The sequence below is a fragment of the Maniola jurtina genome, chromosome 3 (assembly GCF_905333055.1).
Source record: "Maniola jurtina chromosome 3, ilManJurt1.1, whole genome shotgun sequence".
Taxonomy (NCBI): domain Eukaryota; kingdom Metazoa; phylum Arthropoda; class Insecta; order Lepidoptera; family Nymphalidae; genus Maniola; species Maniola jurtina.
In genome coordinates this window covers 5,923,665-5,935,693 of record NC_060031.1, presented here as the reverse complement: position 1 = coordinate 5,935,693, position 12,029 = coordinate 5,923,665, and the positions used below count along the sequence as shown (strand labels likewise).

At 34.9% G+C, this 12,029-nt stretch overlaps 1 protein-coding gene and 1 long non-coding RNA gene across 6 annotated transcripts in view; one reads left to right on the top strand and one right to left on the bottom strand.

The window, feature by feature from the left end:
• Window positions 1-12,029, top strand: part of LOC123880913 (RNA-binding protein Musashi homolog Rbp6) — a 656,888-nt gene that overhangs the window by 241,927 nt on the left and 402,932 nt on the right. The window lies entirely within an intron of this gene.
• LOC123880918 overlaps window positions 1-12,029 on the bottom strand; it is a 210,254-nt gene that overhangs the window by 193,624 nt on the left and 4,601 nt on the right. The gene's annotated exons all lie outside the window — the stretch shown is intronic.

Below are 12,029 nucleotides of genomic sequence, written 5' to 3'. Positions count from 1 at the left end.
ACTTTGCATTCATAATTTCATTTCGCGGAGAAAGTATGTAGCGTCGCGGTTAACATGAATTCCATGAAAAGTGTACGTTAGTTTGCAACTAATTTGCTACAGCAATAAGCATAAACACGAAATTCATGGTGCACAAGTTTAATTCAGTTAGTCTAGTGTGGCGTGAGCTGCGTTCCGTATTATCATTACTAAACAGCTTTTATTATTCCACGATATTTGGCTACAGGGGCCTCACATGAGCGCTAATGGAATAAAAAGTAAGGTTACAAAGTAAAAAGATACAGAGCACCACCCGCGGCGGCGCTTCGTGCGAATTTCAACTGAAAATTTTATACGTTCAATCTATTTGGAGCGCCTTTATTTTGTGTCCCGCCATCTCGCCTTTGCGCAAAAGAGTTTCGTTTTCAATTATTGCCCACTTGTAGAACGGGATCCAATGGAAAAACAAAAAACTTAAGCTAGAAATGATATTTTATAGACAAGCCGCTTTATTCGATGTTTACTGTACCTCGATTTGTTCTCGGGCGAGATCTGTGATGTTCAAAGAAAATTATTGACGGAACGTGCTGGGATAGAGTTGTTTTCTGGAAAATGGGGAGTGTAGCACAAAAGCCCTTGGGTAAATCTTTGTTAGTAATAGTACAATTTGCTTTTAATGCCCTGTGAATATTAAAGTAATTGTTGTGTCCAAGTCTCGTCACTAATTACGCTATTTGCGGACTCTAAAATTTAATCACGTCTCATTACTTTAATTCGTACTAAGCTTTAGAGAAATTAAATTAAGGCTTGCTTGATGAAAGTAGCAGCTATGCGTTCGTCAACAAAATTAGAGTTCTAAATTCTTAGATCCCACTAATTAGCTAATTTAAAATTAATCTGTTCATGTACAGTAAGCTACGGGCAATTATAATTTATAATTTTAAGTCTCATATTCTCTTAAAAATTCCTGGTGAAAATCAAGATAGTGAGATGCAAAAAGTTAATGCTGCGTGTGTATGCGTGTGCGCGTGTGCGCGCGGTTGTTTATGTGTGTGTGTGTGTGTGTGTGTGTATTTGTTACTCTTTCACACAAAAACTACTATACGGATTTGACTTTTGGAATGGATATAGATTATGCCTCGGATTAACAGATAGGCTACTCTTTATCCTAGAGTAGATATCAAAGAGTTTCCACGGGATTTTTAAAAAACTAATCTCCACACGAACGAAGTCGCGGGCATCAGCTGGTTTATAATAAAGCTTAAATTCATGAGTTTTTATCACTAGTTTAATAAATCTACATAATATAAGTACTTCGAAAAAATCTCATGATTGTAGACTATATTTTTAAGCACCTTCCATGCAAAGTATAAGCCGTTATAAGAATTGTAGCAAGAGTTTTTAACCAAATATGTAAATACTCTTAGTTTGAATGCCACGTAGTAATGCAACCTACGTCGCGGACGTAGACTCTCGTACATAAGAACAGCATTTTCATTTTTAAATTATGAAATACAAATACCTACATGAAATTTTCATAAATTAACCTTATCGCGTGTAATGTTTATGTTTTAGGCTATCGCTACCTAATATTTATGTAAATGCAGCAACCCTTCCGCGTAAATTATTTTAAACGTTTGTTAGCGAGCCACTTTATAAAGTTTTTGTTAGAAAAAAATTGTATACGTGTTTTATTACTTCCCATGTGCACGGAAATTGTTTGAAGATTTATTTCTATTTCATTCTTAGGCATTTACAGTTTCAACTATAAATATTATCGTAGAAAAATATACACGAATTCATAATCAATTTGTAAATAATGATAAAACTAAAAATTAGATTAGGGTTTCCTCAAAGAATTTATGGTTATTTTCTAAAATATCATATTAAAAACGAATTCAAGGAAACCTACTAAGTTATCTTGATAAAATTTACCTCAATGTGTGTTCCAGACTTAAATCCTTCTAACACAAAGTTTTAACAAGATCCGTTCAGCAGCTCTCAGTTGGGTGGCTACCGACTATATCTACATAATACATATTTCTATTCAAATTAAAGTAGGTAAGAATAGGGAACATTTTCAGAAACTCCCATTTTATCTTTTACGCTAACGAGGGATATCGCAAATGTCAAGTAATAGAATTGAATTTATAAAGGTAAGGTTCCGTGGATCACGGTCGAAGCTATAGATGCGTACGAGGAACGCGCGCGACATTCCAAAATCGTAGAGGTAGATATAAATACTGACTAGGCCAACCCATTTGCTACTTTACTGGTAGTCAAAGTGTGAAAGTAACCGTTAAGTACTTTAGTCCCCTGTGGTGCAACTTGTCCTTAAGCCTTATCCTATTGGTTATAGCGCTTACAAAGACTGCAAGTTAAGCTGAAAAACAGGCCAGTCTCACAAAGCTTTGAATAGAAGGTGTGGCTCCTATATGAACATGATTTCTGTGCCCTGTAATTTGGAGTTGACAACGTTGGTTGCTAAGCCACGTTTTTAGTTAGCTGTTACAAATGCCACCAACCCTTTTCTTGTTGCAAACTTCTCACAAGTTAAAGGAAATACTGTTTTTGCACAGATTTACTAAGATCTATGGGTATGCAGGATTTGTTAGTGTTTTTCCTGATTATTTTGTTATACCTATAATATTTAAAAGTTGGTTGGATTTTAAGTTTCCTTCAAATCCTAAATCCATATTTTAAATGCTAGGGCGTGTCTCTATAACTGTCTGTAGTTTGGTACTTTTAGTCCCGGAAAATCAAAAAGTTCCCGCGGGATTTTTAAAAACCTTAATTCACGTGAACGTAATCGTATATTCAGTTGACCATATTTGTCATATTTGTTAAAAGTCTTTATGAATTATGGATTCTTTTAGTGGAAATTTGGAAATTCATAATTTTTAACATCTCTACTGTATAATAACGTACCTAATCTAAGTTCCAGACAATTTACCAGTGGACAGTGTGATACAAATAGTAAATAAAGTACGTGAAACTATAAAGTGCATACATATAAAGTGCGACCGAGCAATAGTCGTGCATAAAACACGAAAAATCGTAAATGCTTTGCGGTTGGATCGAGTGGATACGATTGTTCGTTTTTATCCTATTCGACTATCGCACGAACAAAGAGTGCAAGTTAAGCTGAAAAACAGCCCGCAGACTTACAAAGCTTTGAATAAAAGGTGCGGGTTCTTCGAACTCTGTTCCCGTGCCCTGTAATTTCAAGTTGACAACGTTCGCTCTTACGTCAGGAGTTTAGTTGGCTGCTCGAAACGTCGACGACGCTATTTTTGTTGCGAGTTTGTCGCAAGTTACACTAAGGCCGAGATCTATAGAGCGCACTTTGACTTTCTCAGACTTAAGACACTGTTAAAACGAGACAACGTTATACCGCTGGCATAAATCTGTCTCGTTTTAACTAAAACTAAAGACTAAGCAAAGTCAAAGTGCGCTCTATGGATTTCAACCTAAGATTCCGTCTGTGTGCAGTGATCACGATGCGATGTTTGATGTCTTTTCTTCCAGTTACGTATGTATTTCTTAGCAATTTAAAATGTTAAAGTAGAACGAGACGTTGAGTAGCGCTTTAAACAGTTTTATCTTCACTTTTGTATTTATTTTGTTTTAATCCACCGAAGGATTTTTCAACTATTTCTACTGACCGATTAACTTTATAGAACTTTCGCGACACATTTCGTTTACTCTCTAATTCCTAGTTTCAATAACTCAATTAGGGACATAGACCTTGAGGGCAGAGGGTCACGGTTATACTTATTGTAGGCTTTATAAAAAAACTTAGTTGAAAACTTGTTTTATTTTTTAGAAGTAAAAGTTTACTTCTTAATAATTAGCTGATGCCCCCGACTTTGTCGGCGTGGATTAAGATTTTTGAAAATCCCGTGGGAACTCTTTGATTTTCCGGGATAAAAGTAGACTGTCACTCAAGTAGACATTATGTAGTTAACGAACTGTCCTTAACTATACCCATGCAAAAAATTTTGATCTATTGCGACGTATTTAAAGGACAAAATATAAGAAACAATCACACTTTCACATTTATAATTTCGGTAATGATACCTATTGACATTATTGCCGTGACCAATAGATAGGTACCTACATCATAGATAATAGCTTCGATAATAACGATTGTGCGTAGATGATCGAGCCCGCACCAAACCGCGCGTCGATCAATGCAGTGCAAGTAAATTTTGCATAATTGATGTCACATTCACGGCCACAGAACATTTATTCATATTCATGAATTTAACAAATTTTTCAATTTGTTCCACCAGGAAGAGTATTTACAATATTGCATCGTATTTGCTCCAATACAATCTGTGTAAAAGCTGAGCGGAGTCGTCCCTGCAGCGACCGCCGATAAAGGTGGTCTCTAATACGATATTTTTGATGCAACTGCTTCCCCACTAGCCGTTATTGCTTTACACAATACACGCTTTTAGATTCCTCGACAAAACACAAAGTTCGTTCATAGTAGGTACGCTCACTACGTTTCTTTCCGTAAAACGGAATCTAATTTCTTATCGCGAAATAAAATACAGTTCGTTACTATCGCAACTTGTGTGACATAGAAATCGTTCAAAGGGAAAAAGTAAAAAAACACTGAAACGAATCTGATTCCCAGTAGCACCGAAGCCTTGGAGGTAATGGGAGATTGTAAAAGGAGGCAATAAAAGCTTAGTATTGTGTGTGAGATCCTTAGGGGAGTCCCTGTATTGTGTTCGGTCCGCGGGGCCCCCAAGAATCGTCTGACCACGGTCGCGGTCAAATTGTACAGAAATGAAATTATCAAGGTACGCTGCCGATTTTCCGAACCAATGAATCAAGATCCAATTCCCTTTTGTAATAGAACATCGTCGCGAGACGCGCCCATAGAGTTACACTATCCACTCAGTGGACGCTTTGTATCACTTTATGTATGATAGCCCTTTTAGTTCAAACGACTGCCTTTTCAAGGATTTGTAGTTTGTACATATTGCATCCTAAACACAGCCTCTCAATCCCTAATGACAACATTGAAAAGTACTTTTGGATTAGCTTTACTTATTATCTTTGGTTTCACTTTCTGAAATCAAAATTTTACTCAAATCTACTTAATAGTTTTACCTAAGCAGCTAATTACTTTTAAAAGACACTTTTTTCTCATCCTATCATTTCATGTTACCAAAATCTTTATTATGGAACTTTATAGTAGAGCACTTATCCATTATGGATATTCCATAGGACTCGATATGAACATAAAAGGCATTGATAACGTCCGACGTTATCAATGAAAGCGCTATTGGGGTATAAACACGGCCCATTTTGGCAATTCCATTAACACTTTGCTGATTTAAAAATGAAAATAATCGCCACAATTTTTATTTAAGTGTTTAGATGCTAATTCATTTTCATTTCGAGAGGAGATCCGTGGACTATATTGAGCTGGCAATGGTTTGAGATAATGATGATGATGACGAAGTGCTAATAATTATGAAAAGCTTGATGAAAGTCATGAAAGTGCTTTTATAGTAATGAAAGATAAATAGCAAAATAAGTGATCACCATTAAGAGAGAACACCAACAGAGCTTTTGACAAATAGATACCTAAGTTGAATATAATATATTATTTTTTCTACCATCTTCATAAAAGGAAAAGCTGAGTGACTGACTGACTGATCTATCAACGCACAGCTCAAACTACTGAACGGATTGGGCTGAAGTTTGGCATGCAGATTGTTATATTATGACGTAGACATCCACTGAAAAAAGGATTTTTGAAAATTCAGCCCCTAAAAAGGTAAAATAGGGGTTTGAAATTTCTGTACTCCACACGGACGAAGTCGGAGGCATAACCTGGTTTTAATATAAAAAACATTCATGGAGACTTAACTAAATACCAATCCTTCGAAAATCTAATACAAACGAAATATGCACAGATTTATGAAATCTTAGTTCAACCAGAAATTACATATTTTGTTCATATCTTGCGAGTCCTCTGAAAATATTCGTATTTTAGTAAGATTTCGTTCAGTCGCTCCGTAATCTGCGTCAAATTGACTTTTCCGGCGTAGAGCTGACGAGTCTCCGACTGTAATATGCCATAAACGACCCAAACGTATTGGGCCCAGTGCTCGAAGGTTGATAAATTTCGTTGATATTTGAATGCGTTATATTCCTTTCGGGTTATAGCCGGCCCCTTTCTTCAATAAATACTTCGGAAGTTATTCCTTAGCCCTCGCTAATCCTCTATTAATGAAAAACTTTACAAAGCATTTTATATAGGAAGATCATTGCGATATTAAAGAAGTTGTCTCGATTTCTTATCGCCTACAAAAAATATCTACCTATTTGAAAAAAAAAAAACTGCTTTTACAGAGACATATTATAGATAGATATATATATTTAGAGAGACATATTATAAGGTACTTTATATTCTGGATAGGTAATTGAAGAGTTTCCACGGGATTTCAAACCTAAATTCACGCGGACGAAGTCGCGGGCATCAGCTAGTATTAATGTATAAAAATGAATATGTAGGTTATGCTTTGATACATCGACTCTTTTTATTTTGTAATCAACCCCAGAAGCCTATTATTTGTCATCGTTGATGATAATATAACGATCTTATGATAGTAATTTTATTCAAATCCGAAAAATAATTTTCGCAAAGAAATTATGAAACTGTAAGATTTTCCATAATCTCGCTAAGTTAGTACAAAGTAATTTTAAGGATTTAGAGATAAATTCGGCGTCATTTCCCTACTCCGCAAAAATATTATCAGCCTTCGACTTGGGGCCATTAAAAATTAATGAATAATGTTATCTGATAACGATTGTGGAAAGTTTAATTAAAATTACCTTCTTGTCACTTTTGCCGAGTTGTTAATACGGTGAATTTTCAGTTTTATACGAGGGAAGAGCTTTCTTAAGTAGGACTTAAATAATTATTTAAACATTATCATAAAACTGGCTTAGAAAAATTAATTTTCTTTTGGTATTGGATAAAGTTTAATATATTATGTTCAGCAATTTATTATTTGACTACAGTAAAGATATGAAAGTTTTGCATAAAGAACATTTGCATTTGAGCGCTTATATTTTTTGGGAATACTCATCTCAATACAAAAGAATTTTTATGCGCGGTAGCCAAAGCCAAAGGCAAATATAAAGGATTTAGATCCGAAAGAGTGAAACATTTGAGAAATCGCGATAAGATCATTCAAAGAATGAGGAATTGAGAGAGCTTTGTTCACCTTTGAGTCAGTAAAATAAATATCTATTCATATACACGTGTATTTGTAGGATTGAGCTTGAATGCATTTCATAAATGAATTTCACGAAGCAAATATAAATTGCTGTTCTTATCTATCTGATAACAATTTTTAAAATAATTTTTATGCATAAACAAAAAAATGAAAATAAAGAGACATGGTAGGTATTGTAGAAAAACCATAACATCTGCTAATACTTACTCCTCAAATTAAGGACAGGAATCCAATCAATCAATCAACTAATTTTCAATAAATGCTGTACCTAAGTAGTAATTACGAAAAATATTCCAAGGATTAATAAAGAGAGTCTTTTCTATTACTTTCCAAAAATAGACTGACATTTTGTTGTTACAAAAAATAATGAGTTCAAATTTCAAGCTTCAATTGGTCAATGGAAAAAGGTTCGCGATTCAAAAGGTCGTGATCCATCGGACTTAGCATTTTTAGGGTTCCGTACCTCAAAAGGAAAAACGGAACCCTAATAGGATCACTTTGTTGTCTGTCTGTTTGTCTATCCGTCCGTCCGTCCATCGTGTTTGTCAAGAAACCTATAGGGTACTTCCCGTTGACCTAGAATCATGAAATTTTGCAGGTAGGTAGGTCTTATGGTACAAGTACAGGAATAAATCTGAAAACCGCGAATTTGTGGTAATATCTATAAAAAAAATTAAAATGTGTTTCAATTTTTAAAGTAAGATAACTATACCAAGTGGGGTATCATATGAAAGAGCTTTACCTGCACATTCTAAAACAGATTTTTATTTATTTTTATGCATAATAGTTTTTAATTTATCGTGCAAAATGTTGGAAAAAATACCCGAGTACGGCACCCTCAGTGCGCGAGTCTGACTCGCACTTGGCCGGTTATTAATTTCAGAAATCTATGCTTGAAATAAGTTTAACCTATTCCACCTGTTTGATTGAAAACTCTACGCGGAGAAAGTCACGGGCATCGTCAATTATTATTATTAGTGTAAGACAGTTCCACCCTCATTATTATAAGGTTAACAAAAAACGAGCTCTGTATTAATCCGTTCAGTTAAAAGCTATAAATATTCGAAACCGTCAGCTCCATCTATAAATAAGGTTTAAATTTTAAACGCGCCGTGCCAGTAATTACAAGCGAAGCGAAAATATTGCAAGCGCGACAACGTGTCGACAAGGCGTCGCGTTAGCACGTTAGCATGCATTCTTTCCCTGCGTTCATTACCATAACAAGTAGTTTCGTTAATCAAATGTACGAAATTAATAGCGCAGTTTAGTCGACGTTCCGCCTGGCAATCAGACGGTCATTACAAATTGCCAGCAATTACTGCGACACTCACCCTACCCGCTCATGGCGGCTTTTTTAGGGTTCCCTACCTCAAAAGGAAAAACGGAATCCTTATAGGATCACTTGGCAGGTAGGTAGGTCTTATAGCACAAGTAAACAAATAAATCCGAAAACCGTGACTTTGTGATCATAAAAAAAAAAGTGTTTTAATTTTCAAAGTAAGACAACTATACCAAGTGGGGTATCATATGAAAGGGCTTTACTTGTGTATTCTAAAACAAATTTTTATTTATTTTTATGCAAAATGGTTTTTGATTTATCGTGCAAAATGACGAAAAAATACCCGAGTACGGAACCCTCGGTGCGCGAGTCTGACTCGCACTTGGCCGGTTTTTTTTTCATACACGGTAAATATTGCATAATGGTGTACGTACGGCGCGTCGTAAATAAGCATTAATGGTATGGAACTTAATTTTGCTCCTGTTTTACCTATATGAAATTTTTACTCATGTTACACATTTTTATTAAGATGAGGTTTCAAGGCGGAATTTTATTTAGTGTAGGAATAATACTAGATAATAAAAATATAGATACATCATTTTAACTGTCTTGTATAAAGCTTCTATTATACTTATTTTTTTATTTGATACTTACCTAATACAATATCAGAGATTTCTTTATGGGGCTTGTACGCATTAGCCTAGCGTAAAATAAAATTTTTTGGCGCGGAGTTATTGTATGAAAAGAATTTTATTGTTTTAAAAATATTTTAAAAGTTTGAGGGGGCACAAGACCGAAAATATAATTGATTGACATATCAACGTACCTACAGCTACCTAACCTAGAGAACCTTGAAAATTTGCTGATGTAGGGCTTTTCTATATCATAGACCCCCCGCTAAAAAATTTTTTTTGAAAATTCGCCCGAGCGGGTGGACAAATTGAAACGAGTCGATAAAAACGCAATAGGACCTGCACTACCGCATAACAGAGTAGGTTTCTGTTGTAGGGCAGCGGTGCGGGAGGGTGGCAGTTATCACAAGTTGTTGAATCACTGAGCTCTCAGGCTACGTCATCGCACTTCTCCCGCACTACTCCATTAAGACAGAAACCTATTCTGTTATGCTTTATGCCTGTAGTATCTCAATCACATCGGCATGGTAGGTAGGTTTTTACAACCGTGTGAGCCCCAACGGTGTTAAATTAATTCACCCTTAATTTAGAAATACTGCCAAAGGAAAACTACCCTTAGACTGGTTGTATAATCCTGAACTAATAGGCTAAGTTAAACGATCGACCATTAGACGTTCTCCAGAAGGCAAGGCTATACGTCGCAGTCAAATTCGTGACTTGTCAATTCCGTTCCGATATCGATTATATCTCAGACGGGTGAAAAGTTTCCGCACGGAAGGCATTGCACGCACGCGATCCTATATGGAAAATTTGGACTGTAATAGGGAATTAGATGGAGGAATTGTTGTGTATAATTATAGATTTTTCGATTAGTAAGCTGTCTATTGTGCGATGGAGGTGAAGTAGTTAAAGAACAATGAGAATATTCGTGTTCCAAATTACGTTGTGTATAAGAATACAACCAACGAGTACCTACTTACAATTTTGTGTAGATTGCCATGGAACATTTTAAGTATACGAGAAAGTTTAAGGATCCTCTAATCAAAAATTATTTTAGAGTGATTTTATGGATTCATTAAAACCGCAGCGCGAGATTTACAATTACACAGGGTTCTATAAACAAACTTGATTGCTTTACAAAAACTCAAATAACTAAGGCAGTGTCTCAAGTAGAGGTTCATTTGAATATCAAAGACGAAATTCAAATTACGGCGTTTACAATAAAGGCTCAGCCGGTTCGGTATTACGAGTTGATGTAAATTTCCGATACTCATTTTGAGGATGAAGTTCTGATGTCTTTGTCGCGGGTCGCGATCCTTCAATTGCACCAGATTTATGGGCTAATTTGAAATTTTATCGTTCGAGTTTTATGTTTCACTGATCCTATTATAATTTGTGACGTTATAATAAAATTATCTCTTTGATAGAAGATACAGTACTTGAGGGTGCTCGAAATGTTATTATTTTCATCATATTTTCATTGACAGATTTCATTCTGCTGACGCCTTGTTCTTTTAAATTCACTTGAGAAGTTCTTGGTTTCACTTTGGTTCGTCAATATTATTTGGCCGGCAATTATTTCTTTACTTCCTTTCAGCCTGGACAGTAATGTACTATTTCTTTTTAGTTTATTTATTTATTTAACCTATAGAATGTATAGGGCATTATCGCTACGTTCAGTGCTGCAAAAACGACAGTCAGTTTTACAAATTAGTGTTATAAATAAAATAAAATTGTTATAAATTATAATGCAATCAATTTCATGCTAAAGATTAACATACGTTTTGATTTTTAAATGACGTGATATGTATATTATAATTTAATTATAAGAGAACGTTTTATTATTTTTATAACGATAACCAACAGCTTCATGGAACCAGCTTTTAGTTATATATAAGTAAAACAATAAAATACAACAGAATAGCGTAGCTCCTAAGTATTGGATAATAAGCTTCCACAATGAAGTCTTAATCGTCTTTAAAGCAAGCGAAATTAATTAGTACCAACTACGAACCCGAAATTTTGCAATTTTGCTCTTTAGCATGATATCACAAGTACATACCTACTTATCTACTTGCCTCGAGAAAATAGATTTTATAGTTTAGTTTAGCCGTTCTTAATTGTTATAAACACTATATTTCATATTATACTCGTAATTATACCTATAATATGAGAAACTGGCTGATTGAAATATTAACTTACAGCTCAAATCAGGCCAACAAACTTTATATTACTATATTTTTGGCGATTAAAAAACGCATGTTTTGACGTCAATATTGACACCTATTCCTTAAGACAAAAGAAAGACCGAGTATAAGGTCACGAATGTTGCAATTACGATTAAAATTAGAATTTCATCAAAATTTGTCAGTTTCAAAATTAAATGATGAAACACACATGCCAGTAGATAACTTACATAACTATGAACAATCTGTTGCCTTGCATTGCTTGCAATTTTGAACACAAAACTTAAAGGTATTTTATTGTTTTTAGCATTTAAAATATAAAAAGTGAATAGGTACCTACTCCAAACGTAAATCCTGAAATCTAGAGACATTTTCATAGCGTGGGGCTCTACAGGCTAATGACGAGTGACATATCAAAATAAAACATAACACATTAAGCTGGCCTTTGAAAGAATTATTCGCTTGCCCACTTTGACAGCTCGCGATAAATTTTTGCCGTGCTTAACAGGGCTCTCTCCGTCACTCGTTTCCACTCGTTTCATACAATCGTAGTTCCAATTTCATTTGAATATTAAGCAACCAAAGTCCATGAAATTTTGCAGACATATTCTAGAAACTAATATCTGTGTCTGTGGTGTTTTAGATTTTTCTAAAAATATGTAGTTTTAAAATTACAGGGGCTCAA